This window comes from Myotis nattereri (genome assembly GCF_964212035.1).
Source record: "Myotis nattereri genome assembly, chromosome: 2".
Taxonomy (NCBI): domain Eukaryota; kingdom Metazoa; phylum Chordata; class Mammalia; order Chiroptera; family Vespertilionidae; genus Myotis; species Myotis nattereri.
The window spans coordinates 117,451,429-117,475,321 of record NC_138076.1 but is presented as its reverse complement, the minus strand read 5'-3'; the positions used below and the strand labels follow the sequence as shown (position 1 = coordinate 117,475,321).

At 43.0% G+C, this 23,893-nt stretch overlaps 1 protein-coding gene across 1 annotated transcript in view; it reads left to right on the top strand.

Annotated features, from left to right (window-relative positions):
* WASF3 (WASP family member 3) overlaps positions 1–23,893 on the top strand; it is a 152,510-nt gene that overhangs the window by 47,347 nt on the left and 81,270 nt on the right. Inside the window, exon 2 of the mRNA XM_081083627.1 lies at positions 19,098–19,192. The gene's annotated coding sequence lies outside the window, so the exon portion shown is untranslated. The remainder of the gene's footprint in view (positions 1–19,097; positions 19,193–23,893) is intronic.

The following is a 23,893-nucleotide window of genomic DNA, read 5'->3' as shown; positions in this document are numbered from 1 at the left end:
TACGGGATTTGATTCATTTAGACCACTGGTTCTCAACCTGTGGGTTGAGACCCCTTTGGCGATCGAACGACCCTTTCACAGGGGTCGCCTAAGACCATCCTGCATATCAGATATTTACATTACAATTCATAACAGTAGCAACATTACAGTTATGAAGTAGCAACGAAAATAATTTTATGGTTGGGTCACAACATGAGGAACTTTATTTAAAGGGCCAGAAGGTTGAGAACCACTGATTTAGACAAAGTGAACAAAATATTTCCAAATACATCAATCTACTCTACATGGACTGAGGAGTTCTAACCTTGCCTTCGCCATGTAGAAGTTTGTAGTAATATGTAATTATCTACTCTCTGAAAAATCCTTGTTTGCTAATTTGAAATTATAATACCCACCTCTGTCTACCCTCCTCTTTGGGCTCTGGTGATTAAATGATGTACAACATGCAGAAGTACATAGTAGACTTCCCAGGGCTTGACTGGCTTACCTAGTATTACTGTAGAGAGATTTTGAAATTTATCTTTAGTGGTGGAGTGCTCAGAAAGGTGAATGCAGTGGATATCTCGTAGCTTTCCATTTCCTGAATTGGCTTTAACAGTGAGATTATTTAAATTCAAATGATGGAAGGTGGGATAGTGGTTAAAAGTTTAGTCTCTGGAAGCAGATTTTCTAGGTTTGAATCTCAACTGCATTATGTACTGGAGGATCTTGGACAAATCACATAACTTCTCTATTCTCTAGTTTCCTCTTATATAAAATGGAGCACCTAGCTCACAGAGCTGTGGTCAAGATTGAGAGACACAGGCACACGAAGCAGGCACTTGCGCAGAGCACCAGGCTCAGCATGGGATTGTTAGCTACTGTGCTGCTCATAGTTTTCTTTTTTTTTGTTTTTGTTTTGGAGGGGGCACCCGGATATGAACCGTCATATTTTTCTTTTTGAAATGCCCTTATGTGTAGATATAATCCTGGGTAACATTTCAGCCCAGCAGAGAATTCATGATAGAAATCCCAACTAAAAAAGTGTTTTAAATAAGAAATCTTAAGTGTTCATAGGAGTTGGGATGCTTTCTTTTGTTGGGTCTTTAGTTTGGAGACCAGATATTTTTGGCTCCTTTTCATGACTTTAATCTCCTTGTGTTCGAGAGACATCAGCATAAAAGAACAGGAGCACCCACCCTTCATCACTTCTTACCTCCAATCCACAGCTCCCGTGAACCTTTCTTTATTGTTTCAAGTATTACATAAGTCTCCTTTTCCCCCCATTGACCTCTCCCCAGCAGCTCCCACCCCCCATCGGGTGAATCTTAAAGTCTTTTCTCTTCTCCAGATTCTCTCTCCACCTTCTCCTTTCTGTCTGTCCTTAACTCACTCTTGCAGGAATGTATATATAGTGTGCTGATTGCTTTCTTGGTGTTAGGGTGAAGTTCACCATTATATGGTTCTTTTAGGTTGCTTAAGTTTCTATGTTATATAGTGAGAAGGGCCATAATTTATTGAAATCATGTGATTTTGGTGGTTTAATTATAATGCCCTGTCAGTATTTTTAGGTGCAATAACTCATTCACTTGTTTTCAAATGGATTTTAAAATTGCTGACCAATTTATGTTAAAAAGATTTAAGGGGTCGTTACATTTAAGCGTTGAAATAGATAAAAATGGTATTTAATGTCTGGGTGTTTGTAATACATTAAAATCAATGCAATTATACATCTTTGACATTTGAATGATATGGTATTTATTTTATAAAATGTCCCCAGTACTTGTGAGGGGAGAAAGTAAAGTTGGATTTAAGACTTGTTAGAGTACATTTTGATTTCAAGTCTATTGACTATCTCTGTGTATGGGCTGTTGCCACTTTAATTTCCTCAGTTTACTTTATATGTGGAGTCATTTAGTCATTTATTTGTGACCTCTGTGCTGAAAAGTTTTAGAGAGTTGAGGTTGTCCTTTGAGAGAGTGGGCGCTTCTTGACTTTAAGAGAAGAATGCTCTTGACCACTAGGGATTGTGGCAGGTGATGGGGAGAACAGAGGCAGAAACTGAACCTTGGTATTTTGATGCCTTCAGGGTTGACAGGTCAGCTGGCATTTAGTGCAGAATTCAACCTATTAACAAAACTACAAAAGTAAAAGGAGCTTTCATTAGTTAAGTAAACATGAGGATTTCAAACATCAAAATACCTACTGTTTGTAATACCCACACTTCTGCCCATTCAGTGGTAAATTGCCGTCATTATTTTTACCTGTAGAAATCAAAGAAGAGCTGGTCTGGCTCATCCAGTACATTGGCCACTTGCCACAAGCATCCGCTTTGTCATTCCCAGACAGCCGGTGCTACCACCGTAACTCGAGGAAAATGAGAAGGTGGCATGTTCTCTGCACAGCCTGATTGTGGCCGTTATGCTTCCTCCTCCTCGTTTGATGCTGTTCATCTTGTGTTGGTAGAGGGTTAGCCTCGGCCACCTTGCTATGCTGTTTGCCTAGAGTAGCTCATCCTCCCCTCATCTTTATACTATAAGGGGAGGTCTTAATTAGCCCGTTTTACAGGTGGGCAGATGGAAGCCTACACGGTAATAACCTTCTCAGAGTCCAAAGCTTTTGGTGGTAGATCCACGTGTGGAACTCAGGTCTCTGATGCCCACACCTGTTCTTTTTCCTTTACCGTGCAGCCTCTGGTCCCTAGAAAATGTCTCCTACAAGATAATAATGGATGCCACTAATTAAATGATTACTATTTAATAGGAGACATAATTTATTTTTATTAACAAAGTTTTTAATGTTGACATTATTGCTGGAGTCCTCCTTTCCCTCACTTTTGCCCACCTCCGTCTTCCCTGGCCTCTCCTTCCCTTGGTCTTTACCAAATTATTTTCTGTGTCCATGGGTTATTAATATATGTTCTTTAGCTATTTCCTTCACCTTCTTTATCCAGTCACCCCCACCCCCCTCCCCTTGGGCACCGGTCAGTTTGTTCCATGTATTCATGCTTCTGTTTCCATTTTGTCCGTTTATTTTGTTCATTAAATTCCACATATTAGTGAGATATATGGTATTTATCTTTCTCTGACTGGCTTATTTCGCTTAGCACAATAATCTCCAGGTTCATCCATGCTGTCGCAAACAGTGAGACTTCCTTCTTTTTTACAGCCATGAAGTATTTCATTTTGTAAATGTACCATTTTTATCCACTTATTTGCTGATGGGCACTTGGGCTGTTTACAGATCTTAGCTATTGTAAATAAAGATGCTATGAACATAGGGGTGCATATATTATTTCTGATTGGTGTTTCTGGATTCTTAGGATATATTCCCAGAAGTGGGATTGCTGGGTCAAAAGGCAGTTTCATTTTTAATTTTTTGAGGAAACTCCTTATTGTTTTCCACAGTGGCTACCCCAGTCTGTGTTCCCACAAATCAATAAGCACTTGTTTGTTGATTTACTGATAGCAGCCATTTTACAGGTGTTGAGTTGATAATTCATTGTCGTTTTAATTTGTTTCTCTCTGACTATTAGTGACTTTGAGCATTTTTTATATGTCTTTTGGTCCATTTGTATGTATATCCTCTTTGGAGAAGTGTCTATTTAGGTCGTTTGACCATTTTATAATTGGATTGTTGGTCTTCCTGATGTTGAGTTGTAAAAGTTCTTTATATATTTTGGAAATTAACCCATTATCGGATATATCATTGGCAAATATGTTTTCCCATACAGTGGGCTCTTTTCATTTTGTTGATGAGTCCTTTTGCTGTGAAGAAGCATTTTAGATTGATATAGTCCCATTTGTTTATCTTTTCCTGAGTTTCCCTTGCCCTCAAAGACATATTGGCAAAAATATTGCTGTGAGAGATCTCTAAGATTTTATGCCTATTTTCTTCCAGGATTTTTATGGTTCATGACTTACATTTAAGCCTTTAATCCATTTTGAGTTTATTATTGTGTATGGTATAAGTTGGTGGTCTAATTTCATTTTTTTCCATGTACCTGTCCAATTTTCCCAGTATCATTTAGCAGCTCTGAGCCTGCCCCTGCTTCTTCCCCTCCACCAGGAGATGGAATTTAATGTTAAAAATATTTCAATGGTAATGAGTTACTTTCCAGGTGGCTGGAATTTTATGTTCATTTCTGGGTGGTGATAATGTTTTCCCTTGTTTTTGTCTTGTCTCATGCGTAAGTGGCAGTGCTGTATTCTTATAGTACGGAGGTGAGCCATTACTTTAGATATAGTGTACATTAGGCTTTGACTAGAGGCTCGGGAGAATCACATGTAGACATGTCATAAAATGTGACTGCTCTGTTTGTTCATCTTGTTTGAGCACACTGCCTCCCCTGTGGGTGAAAGTTTATGGACCCATTTGTTATTGTGGCTGCTGTTATACTTTATCCTGGGGGGGGAGGGGGGGGGGCAGCGGGGATAACCAGAGTTACTGGTTGCATTGCACATGAAAGTCTTTATTTCAGGTTTATATGACATAGCTAGCTTTGACATATATTTTGATTCTGGAATATGTAAAAGTTGTCATTGAAATTTAAAAGAACCCTCTGCAGTGCAGCATTTATATCTGATCTTTCCATATGACAATGTGCAGATTGCCTAAGTATTTTTGTGCATTAGGTAATAATTTTCTTTGTCCAAATTTGAGATTCAGCATATGTACTGAAACTAATTGGTAATCCTGATTTGGTTATGCTCCATTTGGCATCCCATTTGATTGCTAACTGTATGGTATTTTAGCCTAGTTGTTATATTTGTTTAGTATGTTTGAAGAGGAAGTATATAGGGTCATGAGGAATGTAGTGACTGCTGCTGGCACCTATGTTAATTTATCTTTCTTTTGAAATAGCTGTGGAAATGCAGAACTCCAGGTAGAAGCTGAAGGTAGGGAGGGAGGCAACATCCCTCTTTTCGCCACTCATAGAAGACTCAGCAGGGTCCCTGTGTAGGGATTGGATTGTGGTTGTTTGAATTAAGGTTAGAAAACCAAGGTCAAGAGAACTGAGGTGGGGCTGAGAGGTAAAGGCATGTGTCCTGGCATGAACGGAAACTAGACGAACATAAGAATCAAAACAGCCGAAACCGGTTTGGCTCAGTGGATAGAGCGTCGGCCTGCGGACTGAAAGGTCCCAGGTTCGATTCCGGTCCAGGGCATGTACCTGGGTTGCGGGCACATCCCCAGTAGGAGATGTGCAGGAGGCAGCTGATCGATGTTTCTCTCTCATCGATGTTTCTAACTCTCTATGTTTCTCCCTTCCTCTCTGTAAAAAATCAATAAAAGATATATATATATATAAAAAGAATCAAAACAGATCATATCAAGGAAATAAAAACACAGATTCTCAGGTGCTCAGGAACCACCATGCAATCAGAAACCAGGGATAGTATTTAATATGAGAACAGCAGAGACTCAAAACAGTTAAAGGTGTAAAGCAGCCGAACCGGTTTGGCTCGGTGGATAGAGCGTCGGCCTGTGGACTGTAGGGTCCCAGGTTCGATTCCGGTCAAGGGCATGTACCATGGTTGCAGGCACATCCCCACTGGGGGGTGTGCAGAAGGCAGCTGATCGATCTCTCTCATCGATGTTTCTAACTCTCTGTCCCTCTCCCTCTCTGTAAAAAATCAATAAAATATATTTAAAAAAAAAAAAAGGTGTAAAGCAACTTTAACCATTGTTTAGACAGCCTCTGTTTTATTTATTTATGACTAGAGACCTGGCGCATGAAATTTGTGCATGGGCAGGGTCCCTAGGCCTGGCCTGTGATCGGGGCTATCTTCCCTGGCTGCCTGCAGCCGGCCCCGACCCCTCGCTGCCACCCTTCCTTAATTCTCCCTTTGCCATCGAGTGATTGGTGCCTGACGGCCGACCAAGAGGTCGGCTGTTCCCGCCGGCTCGCTTGCCCTGCCCCCTCTGCGGGTCGTCCTGTGTGTGGGGGGCAACTGGCAGGGTGGAGGCCTTGGCCTGTCCCCCCACCCCCACCAGCATCCTCCACCACCCACCCACGGTTCCCTGTTCGCCATAAGGCGATTGGAGCCTGCCTGCTGGGGAAAGGAACCCAGAGGGAGTAAGTGAGCCTCATAGTGACTGGTCCAGTGGTCGTTCTGGTCATTCCGCTGTTAGGGTCAATTTGCATATTAGCCTTTTATTATATAGGATGGACAGAGAATAACTTCCAGGGTTATCAAACGTAGTTGCAGCTGGCAAGGTGGGCCCATAGCTAAGAATAATGCCATAGTTGGGATGCTGAAGTTAGGAAAAGGGAGACATTTGTCTACTTAATGATCCTCTGATAGGTGGCATCATAAACAGTAATTTAGTGTATGCCTGTTATGTACATGGTATTATTGTAGACATTAAGAAATATGAGACTAGGACATTCAGAAAGCCAAGAGACATATGAAAACATGCTCAAAGTCACTAATCATCCGAGAGATGCAAATCAAAGCAACAATGAGGTATCATCTCACACCTGTCAGAATGGCTATCATCAACAAATCAACAAACGACAAGTGCTGGAGAGGATGCGGAGAATAGGGAACACTCGTGCACTGCTGGTGGGAATGCAGACTGGTGCAGCCACTATGGAAGACAGTATGGAGTTTCCTCAAAAAGTTAAAAATGGAACTCCCATTTGACCCAGTGATCCCACTTCTAGGAATATATCCCAAGAAACCAGAAACACCAATCAGAAAGGATATATGCACTCCTATGTTCATAGCAGCACAATTCACCATAGCTAAGATTTGGAAACAGCCTAAGTGCCCATCAGTAGATGAATGGATTAGAAAACGGTGGTACATCTACACGATGGAATACTATGCTGCTGTAAAAAAGAAGGAATTCTTACCATTTGCAATGGCATGAATGGAACTGGAGAGCATTATGCTAAGTGAAATAAGCCAGTCAATGTAAGAAAAATGCCACAAGATCTCACTCATTTATTGATAATAAGGACCATTATAAATTGATGAACAAAAATAGATACAGAGGCAGAGCAGCCTTGAACAGACTGTCAAACTACAGCCAGAAGGCTGGGGAGGGTTGGGGGGTTGGGGGCGGGTAAGAGATCAACCGAAGGACTTGTATGCATGCATATAAGCATAACCAATGGACATAAGACACTGAGGGGTAAGGGAGGCTGGGGGATTGTCAAGGCGGGGGGGGGGGAGGAGACATATGTAATACTCTTTGTAATACTTTAAGCAATAAAACAAAAAAAATAAATATGAGACTATGTTTTTACCCTCAAGGGGCTCCTAATTGGGTTGAGAAAACAGATCATATCCATGCAAAGATAGACCACATGGAAAGGAGAGCGTTGGCTCTCACAGGGGTGATAGTCACCCTGAGTTCTGTTGGAGTTCGAAGGGAAGGGTGCACTAGCTAGGCTGGTGTGGTCCCAAAGTGTGCTGAGGAAGCTAGAGTGTCATTCATAGAAGGAGCGAGCTGGGTTTGGAAAACAAGGTGGGACTTAAGGTGGGGAGGTGTAGGTAAATGCTTCTCCTACCTTTAGTTAATGTTTCACTCTTTGAGCCTGTTTCCTAATTTGTAAGATAGTTAAGTTGCTACCTTTCTTATCTGTGTCAGGGTTGTTGTGGAGTCTGAGAAGATTTATGTGAAAGCCCTTTGTAAATGGCACCATGGACTCAAATGTAAGTTGTTACTAATAATTTTCCATTTGCAGTGGAAAGCCTGTTGGCTAACAGCTTTGTTTTCATTCATTCATCATATGTAAATGAGATTATACTCTTGCAAGCAAAGGTGTTTAATGAAGAGTATGATTAGATGTAGAGGGAAAGTGTCAAGAGCCTGTTTTTAAGTAAGGTTAGTATATGTCTGAGATTTCACTTATAAACTTATAAGTATGTAATTAGTATTAAAAATAATTTTTTAATGTGTATCTGAAGTGTTTTACATTTTTGGTTAAAAAGAGGAAATAGCCTGGCCGGCGTGGCTCAGTGATTGAGTATAGGAAGCCAGGGTTTGATTCCCAATCAGGGCACATGCCGGGATTGCGGGCTCCATCCCCAGTATGGGGTGTGCATGAGGAAGCCAATCACTGATACTCTCTCATCATTGATGTTTCTGTCTCTTTTCCCCTTTCCCTTCCTCTCTGAAATCAATAAAAAAAATATATTTTTAAAAAGAATAAGTTGCTAAGCTGTGAAAAATAGGAGTCTATTTAATAACAAAATTACATGATGTTTCACATTCTAAGAGATTATTTTTGCATCTCTTTGAATCAGTATTAAATCCTAGTTACAGAATTCACTAATTAAAGCCGATAAAAATACATTTAACATCACATAGGCAGGACAATCTTTTACTTGTGTTGGATCTGTTTCAAGGTTTTAACTATTATCTTCCGACTAGGGGCCCAGTGCACGAATTTGTGCACCTTGAAAGGAACTGTGGGCCATGAGGCTGTGGTGGACACGGGTGGGTCTCGGCTCATCCTCTCTGCCCCCACCCGGCACCTCTCACTGCAGCTCCTGGTCCCCTGTCTGCCAGCAGTCCCACTCCCACCGCCACCACTCCCACACACTGATGGCGCCAGCCCCACTCACACTCGCTGCTGGTGCTGGCCCCAATCATTCCGCACTGTCAGTGGGTGCGAGTGGGGTCAGCACCGGCAGTGGGTGCGAGCAGCAGCTCAGGTGCCGCCAGCGGTTGCTAGAGGCAGCTGCTGGCCCTGATTGCCCCTCAGGAGCAGGGGGAAGTGGAGAAGTCCTGAGAGGCAATGAGGGCCAGCAGCCGCCGCTCGCACCTGCTGATGGCGTTGAGCAATTGGAGCCGGTGCCAGGTGCCAGCAGCAAGTGCGAGCGGCAGCTCCAGCGCCAGCAGCGGGTGTGAGTGGGGCCAGCGCCGGCAGTAGGTGTGAGTGCTGGGCAGGACTGTGGTGCACGGGATCAAAGAATTTTCAGTAACCACCAGAGCCTCACCCTGATAACAACGATCGGCACTCCACCTTGGTCTGGCTCACCAGCTCCGCCATTCCACCATGGCTGACACCTGCCATGTTCTGTGCTCTGCTGCCTACTGCCAATGCTTGCCATGTTCCGTGTGCGCCCCCTGGTGGTCAGTGCAAGTCATAGCGAATGCTTGTTTGGTTGTTTGGTTATTCCGCCGTTCAATCTATTTGCATATTAGCCTTTTATTATATAGGATGGGGCCTCCTGGGAATCATTGGTTGTCATCTTTATGAGGTCACAAGCATTAGGAAAAGTGCCATTGGCCAAGGACACCCTTTTTACGTGTCCTGCTTTTTAAGAAGGGAAGTTTAGAAAATTCTTGGATTCCAGTATTTCTTACTGGGTAAGCTTAGGCATCTATATTATCTGCAGAATTCTGGAACATTCTTTCAAGTATTCCTGGTCCTCACCTTATTTTTCTGTCCTTGAGACCTTCCTGTGCATCAGTTCACCCCTGTCAGGACCTCTGTCACTCTGTCCCTGCATCTGCCCTGCCTGCTCATTTCTTTTCTCCATTCTCAGGCTGCCTCTGCTCTATGAGTATTGTGAAAGAAACTTCCCAATGATTCCAATTGTATTTAATGTTGTAGATTGTTCCATAATGTTGCTAACCCACTTTATAAACACCTGTTTCTACTCTGAAATAGTCTCAATCTGGAAGCCTTATTTTGTCTTAAGCAATTATTATATCTTTTTACTAGAGGCCCAGTGCATGAAATTCATGCACGGGTAGGGTTCCTAGGCCTGGCCAGAAATCAGGGATGACCGGCAGGGTGATCAGTGGGGGAAGGGGCACCTGCCTTGGCCAGCCTGGTGCTGCCTGCTTGCTAGCCCCACCCCCCGCCACTGCCGCTGGTCGCCTCCCTCTGTGGGGCTACTGGCAGCCTGGGGCCTGTGGGCTGGGGGCAGCTCCTGTGCTGAGCATCTGCCCCCTGGTGGTCAGTGCACATCATAGCGACCAGTTGTTCCACCATTCAGTCGATTTGCATATTAGGCTCTTATTATATAGGATGGCCATTGCACAAAAGCTCATTAACTGTTTAGTTAAATTGAAACATGTGTTTTGTTGATGCAAATTCTCCTGTTCTTTGCCTGGGTGGAGTCCACCACTTAAGTGGTGACCACAGGGCCAACACGAGGTCACTGGACACAAGGCAGGTCCAACTTTTACGGTTGAAGTAGGCCAGGAAAATGCATTGTGATTTTTTTAACTTAGCCATTTAAGAAAACTCACTTATTTGACAAATTTTTTTTTTTTTTTTTGAGCATTGCCTGTGTGCCCAATTGTGCCAAGTATTAGGAATTAAAATAAGAGAAAATGAAAAATATATTTCATAGTGAAGAAAAAGAGGAATTAGGGGTCACAGGTATTAGGACTCACCAGTGGCTACCCAGGGCCAGACCTCTCTACCATGAACATTAAAAACATTAAAAAAAAAAGTTTAGCAGTCACATGTAGCAGAAGCATCATTCAACTAGATAATTCATTTTTCCTTTGAAAATAGATTCTGTTTGCTATGAGTTTCTGAACATTTTCAACCTCTAAATTGTTGGGTTTCTCAGCAGTTCAGAACTTTGTTTTGGATGAGTTAAGTGGGCAAATTTAAGACTAGAACTAAATCTGAATTTCTTCAGTTACCTTGGTTTTAGGTTTTTGTGTGCTACTTTTGTTCACTCTTTGTTTTGTTCTGAACCCAGTTGATGGAGAGGTTGCTGTGAGCCCTTTCTGTTCCACCCCAGTGGGTGTCACGGTGTGGTGTGGAGCAGGTTGTAGTAATGGTGGGTTAGTTGTGGGTAGTAGCAGGGATCTGTGCTTTATTGCTTAATCGTGGATTAGCGCATTTAATTTTCGCAGTCTCATTTTCCTAGTTTGGGGACATTTATACTGAAAAAACTGCCTGGAGTCTTAGTGTGTGTGTCATTAGGGAAGCCAGTTTGACCGTGAGCCTGGCTGGAGAGCCCAGAGCACTCTGATGTTTTGTTTTGGCTTCTGGTTTGGTGGGCTTACATATGGGGGATAGGATAGTACCAGCTAACTAACTAAGCAGTGCTCTGCAGCCACTTACTAGTCAGAAAGGGGCCTGGAGGCTTAGCCAGCAGGTGGCAGGTATAGGGAAATGCAAATGTCGGGGGGCAGTCAGGGGTGTGATTGTAGCCTGAGAAGTGGCAGAGGCCACCCTGCGAAGGCAGCTGGCACCCAGAGGGAAAGCCTGGGATCCTGTTCCCATGAATTGGCCTTGGCTGCTTGCTCCTCAGGGGGGCAGAGCGGCTCCTTTCTAAGCAGGAGTGCACCCAGCATGGCAGGGATTGGAAGATGAAACCAGTGGCACAGGCAGACGCAGTGTTTATGGGGGCTGTGCTCCTTCCCCCAGGCCACATCTGATCTGTGCCTCCTGAAGGACAACCTGGGGCACCTTTACCTACTTGAAAGCTGGAGACTTGAAGGCAGAGAGAAAGCATTGGTTTGAAGTTTTGGAGATGTGGGCTTTACCTGAATATAAAGACAGCTCTATTTCAAATAGTGTTTCTAAATGCATGGCGTTACACACCCATGAATTCCCTCACCCTGAATGGTGTTCAAACAGAGGTCTACAGGGATGTGGTACAGGAGGCCCTGCACTAAATGGGGGTAGGTCTTATAGCCCCATCCGGCTCTTGTCTTTGCTGTTCTTCCAGCCTATGGGCCTGTGAGTTCCCTGGAGACAGGTCTGCAGACACATATATATTCTAGTTCATGAGCAGACTCTGAATCTGGGAACTTTTGGATTGCCTCACGATGTCCTAGTATTTAGAAGTGGTAATAGCATTTATCTTTATATTAACTTTGCATACTTTGTGCATCTCAAAGGACAGTAATCAGTCTCGTGTTGTCACTTTGTTCCACATGCAGATTTCAAGTCTTGTGTATTGCAGCTGGAACTAGTCTTCTCTTATGGCTCTTTGCCGGTGTCTTTCTTGCTGGAGAGCATTTTCCAACTTGGAGCCTGGTGACTTTCTGTAAATAGCTTCACTTTTGTCTGGTCCATGATTGAATTGCTCATGCACAGGAGGACAGTAAATGTCTGGTTGGATTGATGAGTGGTTGTATCTGGGCCAATAGGTCCTCTGGCCAGGGACTGTTTTACCCAGAGGTACTGGCCATCCATGCATCTCTGCAAAGTGGTGTTATATCAGGAAGTGATTGTTCTTCATATTTTCTGAGCAGTTATTGTTCATTAAGCAAAGGGAAAGAAAATAGTGTTTTAACCCTGGATGGGTGGCTCTGTTGATTGGAGCATTGTCCTATACACTAAAAGGTTGTGGGTTCGATTCCCAGTTAGGGCACAGATTGCGGGTTTGATCCACATTCTGGGTGTGTACTGGAGGCAGTGGATCAATGTCTCTCAGGTCAGTGTTTCTCTCTCTCGCCCTTCCTCTTTCTCTAAAAATCAATAAAAACAACAACCATATCCTCGTGTGAGGATTAAAAAAGGAAAGAAAATAGTGTTTTATGACCCTTATATTTATGTCTGTGATAAATTATTTTTTAAATATATTTTTATTGATTTCAGAGAGGAAACGAGAGGGAGAGAGATACAGAAACATCAATGATGAGAGAGAATCATTGATTGACTGCCTCCTATACGCCCCACACCAGGGATTGAGCTTGCAACCTGGGCATGTGCCCTGATGGAATCGAGCTGTGATCTCCTGGCTCATAGGTTGACACTCAATCACTGAGCCACACCAGCCGGGCATGTGATAAGTTATTTTAAATTAGAGGCCCAATGCATGAAATTCATGCAAGGGGCTCAGCCCCCGCAGCCCTTGCAGCCCCAGCTTTGTCCGGAAGGTCATCCAGATGGTCGTTCTGTTGTTGGGTCTAATTAGCATATTAGCTCTTTATTATATAGGATGAACAGATTACTCAAAACTGGGAGATGTTTTCTTCACCTACGCCAGGGGTCCTCAAACTATGGCCCGCGGGCCACATGCAAGTACAAATATTGTCTTTGTTCCCGTTTTGTTTTTTTACTTCAAAATAGGATATGTGCAGTGTGCATAGGAATTTGTTCATAGTTTTTTTTTAAACTATAGGCCGGCCCTCCAACGGTCTGAGGGACAGTGAACTGGCCCCCTGTTTAAAAAGTTTGAGGACCCCTGGCCTACACTCTCATAGTATGGTTAATGTGTTTTCTCAGTTCTTAACTGAATGGGTATCAGCTGAGATCGATGCACTTGGGTGTTCCGTGGGTGTCAGCTGGCTAGCATTATTTTTGTTTGACTTATAGCAATGTCTTTTCTGCTACTTGTTTTAGATCTCTTGTGTTTGTTTACTCTTTCCCACCAGCTAAAGCTTTCTGGGACCAAGACCTTGTCTTATTACTTAACATTGTTTTTGCCTCACCTTCTACGTAAGAGCTCACTTATAGGTTAAGTTGAATAGTGGGGCCAGTAAGAGTGTTCTTCAGGCTCTGATATAAAAGATGTGGTACTGTTCTAGCAATAGGAATTGAAGCTCAGATAACCACCAGCCTGAGAGGCCAAGGAGGGAAGCACAAAGATTGCTGTTTTATCATGGGGTTAGACTTATACTTCTTGCTAAAAACGTTCATATTATATGTTCTGATGGGATATGTTTCTCTGAAGCTAATAGAGCTTCATGTTCTAAAGTGTTTAGTAATCTTGTAAACAGAGCTTCATATGTGAATAAGTAAGAACATGAATGCATGATCTCATGGTTAGAGAGGAACTTAGAATTTGAGTCTGGTTAAGGAGGTAGCACTGGAAAATCAGGGGTTAAACAGATATCTGAAACATATGTGAGCTATGTTGTAATATGCTAGCCTCTTATTTATAAAAACTGGAATTCAGAAGCTTAAGAGAGACAGGCAAGGACCAAAATAGTAAACAAATCTTAATATAATCAGATTAGGAGGATATTGCCAGATTAACAATGAGTCATTTAGGCACAACCTGTTCTCAGATTAAACATTTTCATAGCACAGAATTTTTTTATTTAATATTGACTTTGTTGTGGATAACTAAGATTAAAGGGCATATTACTAGGGAAAACTTTATTATCATTGACCTTTTAAAATGCTCTATAGAGTAAAAGAAGATATATCATGAGGTATATTCAGTCATTTCTCTCAACAGAGGACACAGGCATGTAAACAGAATATAAACTGAACTACTTAGGAGGTGAATGGTCTGTAGTTCATTTGAAATTACCTGAACTCATTATAAAGCTCTCTAGTCCTCCCCTCCCTCGCTCCCTCCCTTTCTCCCTGAAGTAGACATATTTTACTAGACAGTTATTTATCCTGGCTTGATTATTGTTGGTTTGTGATTATTCCTTAAGTTATAACTTGCCATGGTTTCCAGATAGAGTTTTTCTTTTCTTATATACTAACATGAGGAATTTTAATTTAGTAGTACTGTTTTAAGAATTAGACTGAGTGCCGGGGTCCAACCCCAGCAGGTCCAGGGGTCCCCAAAGGTGTGGACGGAGTCGGCGAAGAAGGAATGACACGGAGACAGCGTTCAGTTGATCAGCAGCCTAGCCAGGATCTCCAGCCAAGTTCTGGTCTCTCTCCAGAGAGGTTCTGCTTAGGATCTCCAGCCAGGTTCTGTGTCCTAGTTCTCTTGCTAGGTTCTCCAGCCGGGTTCTGTAGCCATGTTCCCTCACTAGGTTCTCCAGCCAGGTTCAGTCACCAGGTTCTAGTCAGGTTCTCTTGCCAATTTCTGTAGTCAGGTTCAGTCCAGGATCTTTTGCCATGTTCTCTCCAGCGAAGTTCTTCTGTCTCTAGGTTCCGTGTAGGTTCTGTCTTCTGAGTTCTGTGTGTAGGTTCTGTGTTCTAAGTTCTGTCCCTTGCTGTCTTGTTACCTCTGTATTTATACCAGTTGATTCCAATCCTATCAATCTCTATTCCAAAGGTTAGGGTGTTTCTTATCTCCATTCCAGGGAGTAAAGATTATGTAGCTTAAGCATGATTGTTCGTAGTTAAAGTGATTAATTACCCGCCTGGCACTTAGTTAAGAGGTTTTATTCCCTCCCTAACTTCAGGGGAAAATCCCTACCTGGGGAAACAACCTTTCTCAGAGAGGTGACCTTGGTTAAAACACATAGTGCCAAGAAGGTGAGCAAACATATCAAGAACAGTATGCCATATATGCCAGGTCCCTTGAAACAGCAAGCATGGACCGGCTCCCGGCAACTGAGCCCTAACTGGTTTGGCTTAGTGGATAGAGCATCGGCCTGCGGACTCAAGGGTCCTGGGTTCGATTCTGGTCAAGGGCATGTACCTTGGTTGTGGGCACAAACCAAGTAGGGAGTGTGCAGGAGGCAGCTGATTGATGTTTCTGTCTCATCGATGTTTTTGGTTCTCTATCCCTCTCCCTTCCTCTCTGTAAAAAAAAAATCAATAATATATATATATATATATATATATGTATATATATATATATATATATATATATGAATTAGACTGAGATCTGGAGACAGCATGAGTACATTTTGGTGCCACCGTATTGAAGACCTTATTTGAAACTTAAATGAGCAAGGATAGGTACCTGTATGATGGGATTTTAAAGGGAGGAGTCCTTAAAGATCAACCAGTTTGTTCCTTTCTTCATTACCTGTTCATTTTTTTTCAACAAATATTTGAGTGTCTCTATGCTCTTCATCTTGGTATTCTTTTCTCAGATATTGGTAATAACCCCTTCAGCTCATTATCTCAAGCCTGACACCTTAAGAGCTGCACTGTCCAATATAATAGCTGCTAGCCACAGATTGCTACTTAAATTAACATTAATTAAAATGAAATAAAAAATTCAGTTCCTTAGTCACCCCAACCGCATTTCAAGTGCCCTGTGTGGCTGGAGGCTGTCATGTTGGACACTGTCCATCTGTAGAGGGGAGGTCAGCCAGACTGTGCTGCCTTAGTGTCCCTTGACTCCACCCTGACACATCTCAGCATCCCATCCACTTCATCATCCAACACATATCTCAAGTTCTTCCCTTTAAAAAATTATCCCGTCTTATTATTTTTTTAAAATATAGTTTTATTGATTTCAGAGAGGAAGGGAGAGGGAGAGAGAAATGGAAACATCAGTGATGAGAATCATTGATTGGCTGCCTCCTGCATGCCCCCTACTGGGCATCGAGCCTGCAACCCTGGCATGTGCCCTTGACCGGAATCGAACCTGGGGCCCTTCAGTCTGTAGGCTGACGCTCTATCCACTGAGCCAAACGGTCTAGGGCAGCCGTGGGCAAACTACGGCCCGCCGGATCCGGCCTGTTTGAAATGAATAAAACTATTGAAAAAAAAGACCGTACCCTTTTATGTAATGATGTTTACTTTGTATTTATATTAGTTCACACAAACACTCCATCCATGCTTTTGTTCCGGCCCTCCGGTCCAGTTTAAGAACCCATTGTGGCCCTCGAGTCAAAAAGTTTGCCCACCCCTGATCTAGGGCCTGTCTTATTTTAGGTCTTCATCTTCTCTCATCTGAATTAAGGCTCCAGTGTTACCAGAACTCCGAATCCTTCCTTGCCACACCTGTCTCCAGTGGCAGCTGCGCCTTCCTCTTGCTCTGGATACCATGTATATACCTTTACCACATTGAATACTAATCCCTTTTTTGTATGACTTTTCTTCTGGAGGACCAAGAGGTTCTTTGGGGTGCAGGACTGGACTTTGATTTTGCAGGGTAGGGCCACACACAATAATGCCTGACACATTTCCACAATAAAATAAGTGTTTGTCAAGCAGAGAGAGCAGTGAAAATGGGTGGATGAAGGAGGCTGAACTAGGTTCTATTCTGAAGTCAAGAGACAATTTGGATGTGTGGGAACTAGAATAAAAGAGGGCATTCTTATGGGGGAGCATCATGGATGCAAGCCCATTGGTAGGAAATTACATGACAGCTCTGCTCCTAGACTATAGCCGCAGAGGAGCATTTTCAGCACCACTCAGAGCTTAACCGTGGGGATATAAACAGAATTTGTATTCTGGCATTGCAAGTAAATGTGTTCCCCTGTGCTTGCTACATGACACCTCTTTGTAGAGGTGCTGGGTTTCACACTTACTAAACTTAATCTGTAATTTCAGAGAAGCTAAAGGAAAGTTTGCTCCGTAAAATTAGGCAACATATTCAGAAAATCTGGTTAATTCTTTAAAGACCTTTATGGTTATAGCTTATAACTATAAACTACATAAATATAGGCTTATGAATTACGTTAGACATGTTAGCAGTAGAGTAGGAAAGAAAAATTCATGTATGCATGCCCAAAAGGAGCCCATCTAACACAGTAACTAAAATGAGTGACTGACAGACCTGTCTTAAGCCAACCCCTTCCAAGCTGTGTGTTATCCTGGGTAAGTCACCTTCCGGTCTTCAATTTCCTTGCTTTTAAATGGAGATATTACGTGCCCTATGAAGATTAAGTTAAATATAAAATATATATCACATTGGCACTGTGCTTAGTCCTGAGTAAAGCATTCACCAAGTGATAATAACAAAATAATAGTTACATAGCCTTTTACAAAATTGGGAAACTCATAGTTGTGTTACCTAAAGAAAGAGTTAATACATGTTGCTTAACATAAATGGTTAACCAGAAAACACAGTCATCTAGATATAATCACCTCTAAAGTGAAGTGTATACTGTTGGTTACTTTCATAATCATCAAATAAGATGATCCAGGAGAAGTAAAATTTGGCCTGGATAATCTAAAATCCAGGAACAGTTCTCTGTATTTGGAAATAAAGTGATCACTTATGCGTATTACTTAGGAAAAGTTCCTATAGCTGTTCCTAAGGAAAGGGAAGAAAATTAGGTACTGCTTTTAATTTTAAATAAACAAACTAGTAGGGTGTGCATAAATTAGTGTCATTGAATGATCTTTCTATTTTTTCCATAGTTTCAAAAAGATGTTGACAGTCTTGACTGTGTAGGTTCTCATTATGTAAAGGCCTACATACAATTCATGCATGTCTAGATAGTTCTCTTTAGTAGACTGAAAGCTGCTTTTCTTTCCTGTGGAAATTGCACACCTTTCCCTTCCTCTGCCAGGGCTGGAGGGAAGCCAGCCCGGTCCCTGGTGCCTTTGGGTGGCCCAAGGGAAGCCAGCCCGGGTCCCGGGTGTCTGCTCACTGGCAGCCGGAGGAGGGAAGCAGCCGGGGTCCTGGGTGCCTGCCGGCAGGCGGAGGAGAGAAGCACAGATCCTGGTGCCAGCTGGAAGCCCGTGCCAGCAGCCGGGGGAAGGAAGGCCTACTCTTGCACGAATTTTTGTGCTTTGGGCCTCTAGTTATATTATAATTAGTTACATTCATGAGACTGAATTGTTTCATGAACATGCATTTCCTTATTTGTTTTTTTGTTTGCAGTGTTTAAAGGGGAGCTGACTTACGCAAGGTGCTTGGTAAAGTTTTGCTGAATGAATAAATGCTTAGTCATTAAATTTTTCTTGTATGTACTCTTTTAACCATAGCTCTCTTTAGGGAAGAAATCATATTGTATTTTTTTGGTACCTCACAGCCCCAGCACATGGTAAACAATATCAGATTGCTCTATAAGTTCCCTGTTAATGTCAGTTATCCTGGAAACACTTTATAGGGTCAATTCAGCAGGTATTCAATCTTTGTTACTATTTTATCTCCATATTATATACTATTAAAATATGTATATAGTGATTGTCAAGATTTTTATTGAATTTAAATTTTTGTGTGTGTGAAATTAATACAAATGTTCATATCTGATGGAATTCTTGTGTGAAGGATCAGTATTATATTCTTTTTGAGCAATAACAAAACCTAAAATATGGGTTGTTGTTGGGTAAGTGAAATGAACATTTCAGTTGAATAAACTTACAATATGCTTGGCTTTTTATTTTTCTGCCCTTTGGCTATTATTTACTCTAATTCTTTGAAGTTAATTTTAGAGCTTACTCTAGGGCAAGGAGTTGGAATTATACAGGAATTCACATACCTTATTAGCTGCTTGTTTCAATTTAAAAGAAATACTTCCGGGATTAGAGCTCCCTTGATGAAATTGTTGAAATGTGAAATTTGAATTTAAGCCTTTTTTTGAAGATTTGAATACATTTTGCTTGCCAGTTTTTAATTTTGTTTTCTTTTTAGTTTTAATTTTGATTGCTGTTACTACTGAAACCTGGGCCAAAGTGGTGATGCTGCCTGAGGGAAATTTCTGCAACCCCTAAGTCAACACTTACACGGTAAGAGTGTATGACTTTTACCCTTAAAAGCCATTTAATTTATGTAATGTTATAGTTTAGAATTTTAATTTGAAACATAACAGGATAAATATTTTAATACATCAAAATACTGATATTAATGTATTTTAATATATAAATTTTAAGAATAATAGATCTTTATATCCTAATCAACAGTAAGAATTTGAAAGAAAATCCTATATAATAAAGAGGTAATATGAAAATTAACCCACATATCCTCACAAGATGGCTGCCTATGACCAGGCTGGCAGGGGGTTAGTGAGGGATGACCAAATGACTGAACAGCAGGCTGTGTGGAGTGACCAGGCCAGTGGGGGGGCCGTGAGGGGCGACCAGGCTGGCAGAGGGGGGAAGTTGGGGTGACCAGGCCGGGAGGGGGAGTAGTAATGGGTGACCAGGCCAACAGGGGGTGCAGTTAGGAGTCACCAGGCAGGCAGGGAGGGGGCAGTTGGGGGCAATCTGGCCAGCAGCAGGGCACAGTTAGGGGTGACCAGGCCAGCAGGGGGTGCAGTTAGGGGCAATCAGGCCGGCATGCAGAGGCAATGAGAGGCGATCAGGCTGGCGGTGGGGTGGCAGGTGAGCGATTAGGAATCAGCAGTCCAAGATTGTGAGAGAGATGTCCGACTGGCGGTTTAGGCCTAAACTGGCAGTCATACATTTCCTAAGGGGTCCTGGATTGGAGAGGGTGCAGGCTGGGCTGAGGGCCCCCCCCCTCCCCCGCATGAATTTTGTGCACTGGGCCTCCAGTTTTATATAGTCATCATATTAATTTTTATGTGAACAACAAATATGGCTATATAGTTTGCCTGTTTACTTTTTGTGTCCTGAGGTTTAACCAGTTCTTTATTATCTGAACTTTGTTAATAATGAATGGGTATGAGAAGTCAAGATGATAAAACTTAAGCCTAGTCAGTTTTTTCTGTCGCTTACTCTGAACTAAAATGATGGTGATTCCAACAGTGGATAATAAGGTTTTGAATTACTTAAAGATTTAAATGGTCTATATTGCTCTATCTTTGAAGGGTAATTTAAGAGTAATGAGACATAGACAAATAAAACAAGTTCTTTCTCTGAGGTTCACTTTCCTCATGTATAAAATGCCATTATTTGTCTTGCATGTTTTATAGAGTTGTAAAAACCAAATGAGATGATGTATGTGGAATTGTTCTTTTTTCCCTTTATTTTAAAGGGTAGAAGGAGAATAACAAAAAGGTTTTTTTGGTTTTGAGATTAGTATTGAGAGAGAACATTTTTTTTTTTTTATCCAGTCTGCCAATGTATCCTTTAGAGGAAAGGATGCTGAAACACTTAATCTCTAATCCTATCTCACCTAAACCTTGGGAATATCATTACATTAATTTACTGTTGGAAAAGTGAATTTAATTCCCATAATTTTACTTTGCAGATAATTTTTTTAGGAATATGTCTGTATTCTTTGACTACAATGGAATTAACTAAGAAATCAGTATTAGATAACTGGGAAATCTTCAGATATTTTGAAATTAAATATAACATTCTAAAAATCCCATGGGTCAAAGCGGAAGTCTCAAGGGAAATTAGAAAATATTTTGAATTGAATGAAAATGAAAAACAACATTCCAAAATTCATGGGATATACCTAGAACAGTACTTCAAGGGGGAAATTTACGGTGTTAAAGGCTTATATTAGACACTAAGTTTTTAAAAAATATATATTTTTATTGATTTCAGAGAGGAAGGGACAGGAAGAGAAAGATGGAAACATCAATGATGAGAGAGAATCATTGATTGGCTGCCTCCAGGCAAGCCCCACACTGGGATTGAGCCTGCAACCCAGGCCTGACTGGGAATCTAACCATGACCTCCTGGTTCATAGGTCAGCACTCAACCACTGAGCCATGCCAGCTGGGCAGAAGCAGTTTTAAAAGAATAATTTAAACTTTCACCTGAAGAAAGTAGAAGACACTAAGCAAAATAAGCCTGTCAGAGAAAGACAAGTATCACATGATCACACTCATATGTGGAATCTAATGAACAAAATAAACTAATGAACAAAATTGATCCAGAGACACAGAAGCATGGAACAAAATGATGAATCTCAGAGGGAAAGCAGGAGTGGGTGGGAGTGGGGGTGGGGAGGGGGGCTGGAGAGGTGGGGTGGGGGGAGATTAACCAAAGAATTTATGTGCATATATGCATAACCCATGGACACAGACAATAGGTTGGTAAAGGCCTGGGGGTAGGATAGGAAGGGGGGTTGGAGAGGGTCAATGGGGAAAAAAGGGGACTTCTGTAATACTCTCAACAATAAAGATAAATTAAAAAAAAAGAAAGTAGAAGACACCATGGCCCATGTGGCTCAGTTGGTAAAGCATCATCCCATGTTGCATGCACTGAGAGGTTGCCAGTTTGATTCCAAGTCAGGACACATGCCTGTGTTTTGGGTTTGACCCTGAGTAGGGGGCATGTGGGAGGCAGCTAACCGATGTTTCTCACATTGATGTTTCTCTCTCTCCCTTCCTCTCTTTCTAAAAATCAATAACATATTTAAAAAAAATTGGAAGGCATTCAAACAGACAAAGGGATACTCAACAGACAAAGGATATTATATTTTTAATATAAAGAAAAAGACTATTTGAAACAACATCAAGATATCCTCTTAGTCCTAGGAGGGCAAACAAAATTGTTTGTTAAATTCATTATAACTATTATTTGGATTAGGTTGAGTTTAGATTGTTTTGTTTCCTTGCTGTCTGTATCTTAGAATGCATTGGCATGTTTTATCTATAATAATAAAAGTGTAATATGCTACTTAGATGAGGAGGCCGAGGCAGAGGTGGCAGAGGCCCTGGCCCCTGCAGTGGCAGCAGGGACCAAGCCCCTTCCCTGAATTTCGTGCATCGGGCCTCTAATATAATAATACTAGAGACCTGGTGCACGGATTCGTACACTATGAAAGGCAATTAATTAGAAGAAATATTTTAGAGGCTGGGGGAGGGACCGCTGGAGGGCTTCAGGGTGTGTCCAGCCCGTCTTTCCCAGTCCCAATTGGGGCCATCTTGCCCAGCACCCATCAGAGCCAGTCGGGGCTGGCTGTCTGGAGAGGGACCACTGGAGTGCTCCAGAGCATGTCTGGCCGGTCTTGCCCAATCGGCCAGACCCCAGCGGCAAGCTAACCTAACGGTTGGAGCGTCTGCGCTCTGGTGGTCAGTGCATGCCATAGTGACTGGTCGAGAGGTCAACTGAACAGTTGACTGATCGGTCAGACACTTAGCATATTAGGCTTTATATAATAACTAGAGGCCCGGTGCACAAAAATTTGTGCACTCGGGGGGTAGGGGGGTTCCCTCAGCCCGGCCTGTGCCCTCTCGCAGTCTGGGACCCCTTGGGAGATAACGACCTGCTGGCTTAGGCCTGCTCCTGGGTGGCAGAGGGCAGGCCCAATCCCTAGGTGCAGCCCCTGGTCGGGCTCAGAGCAGGGCCGATTGGGGAGTTGGGGCACCTCCCCGTCATGCACAGAGCAGGGCAGATTGGGAGGTTGTGATGCCACCCTCAGTCACGCTCAGGGTAGGGCCAGTTAGGGGGTTGGGGAACCGTCCCCTGTCACACTCAAGGCAGGGTCGATGGGGAGGTTGCGGCGCCACCCCCTGTCACGCACAGAGCAGGGCCAATCAGGGGTTTGGGGCGCTGCCCCTGTCACACACAGAGCAGGGCCCATCAGGGGGTTGGGGCGCTGCCATTCTCACACTCAGGGCAGGGCCGATGGGGAGGTTATGGCTCTACCCCATCACACACAGAGCAGGGCCTGTGGGGGGGGCGGGTTAGGGAGCTCCCCCCATCAGGCACAGAGCAGGGCTGCTCAGGCGGTTGGGGCCCCGCCCCCTGTCACGCTGATCCCGGTGCCGGGAGGCATATTACCCTTTTACTGTATAGGGTAGAGGCCTGGTGCATGGGTAGGGCCAGCTGCTTTGCCCTGAAGGGTGTCCTGGATCAGGGTGGGGGTCCCCACTGGGGTGCCTGGCCAGTCTGGGTGAGGGGCTGAGGGCTGTTTTCAGGCTGGGAGTGACTGAAGTTCCCAACCGCTCCTTTTTTTCTTTTTCTTTTTTTTTTATTCTGGGCCAGCTTTACCTTGAGGTTTGGCTCCAGCTCTTAGGCCTCCGTGGCTGAAAGTAGGTTTCTGGCCTTTGCTTACAATGTTGCAAATCTGCTGGCTGAAGTCCGGTGGTATTTGTTACAATGTTTCTTAAACTGCCCGTTCAGAGGCCTGCAGCCGCAGGCGGGGAACGTTGGTTTCCTCCAACGATCCTCCGTCACTGAGGCAAGCAAGCCTCATGTTAGTTTCAAGCTGCCTGGCTGCCGGCCGCCATCTTGGATGACAGTTAATTTGCATATCTCGCTGATTAGCCAATGAAAAGGGTAGCAGTTGTACGCCAATTACCATGTTTCTCTTTTATTAGTGTATACTAGAGGCCTGATGCATGATATTTGTGTAAGGGGCTTGGCCCCCACTGCCGCGACAGCTGCCTTTGCCCCCACTGCCGCAGCAGCCACCTCTGCCTTGGGTCCCGCAGCTTTGTCCGGAAGGTCATCCAGAAGGATGTCTGGTCTAATTAGCATATTATACTTTTATTATAGATACTAGAAGCCCAGTGCACAAAATTCATGCATGGGTAGGGTCCCTAGGGCTGGCTGGCGATCAGGACT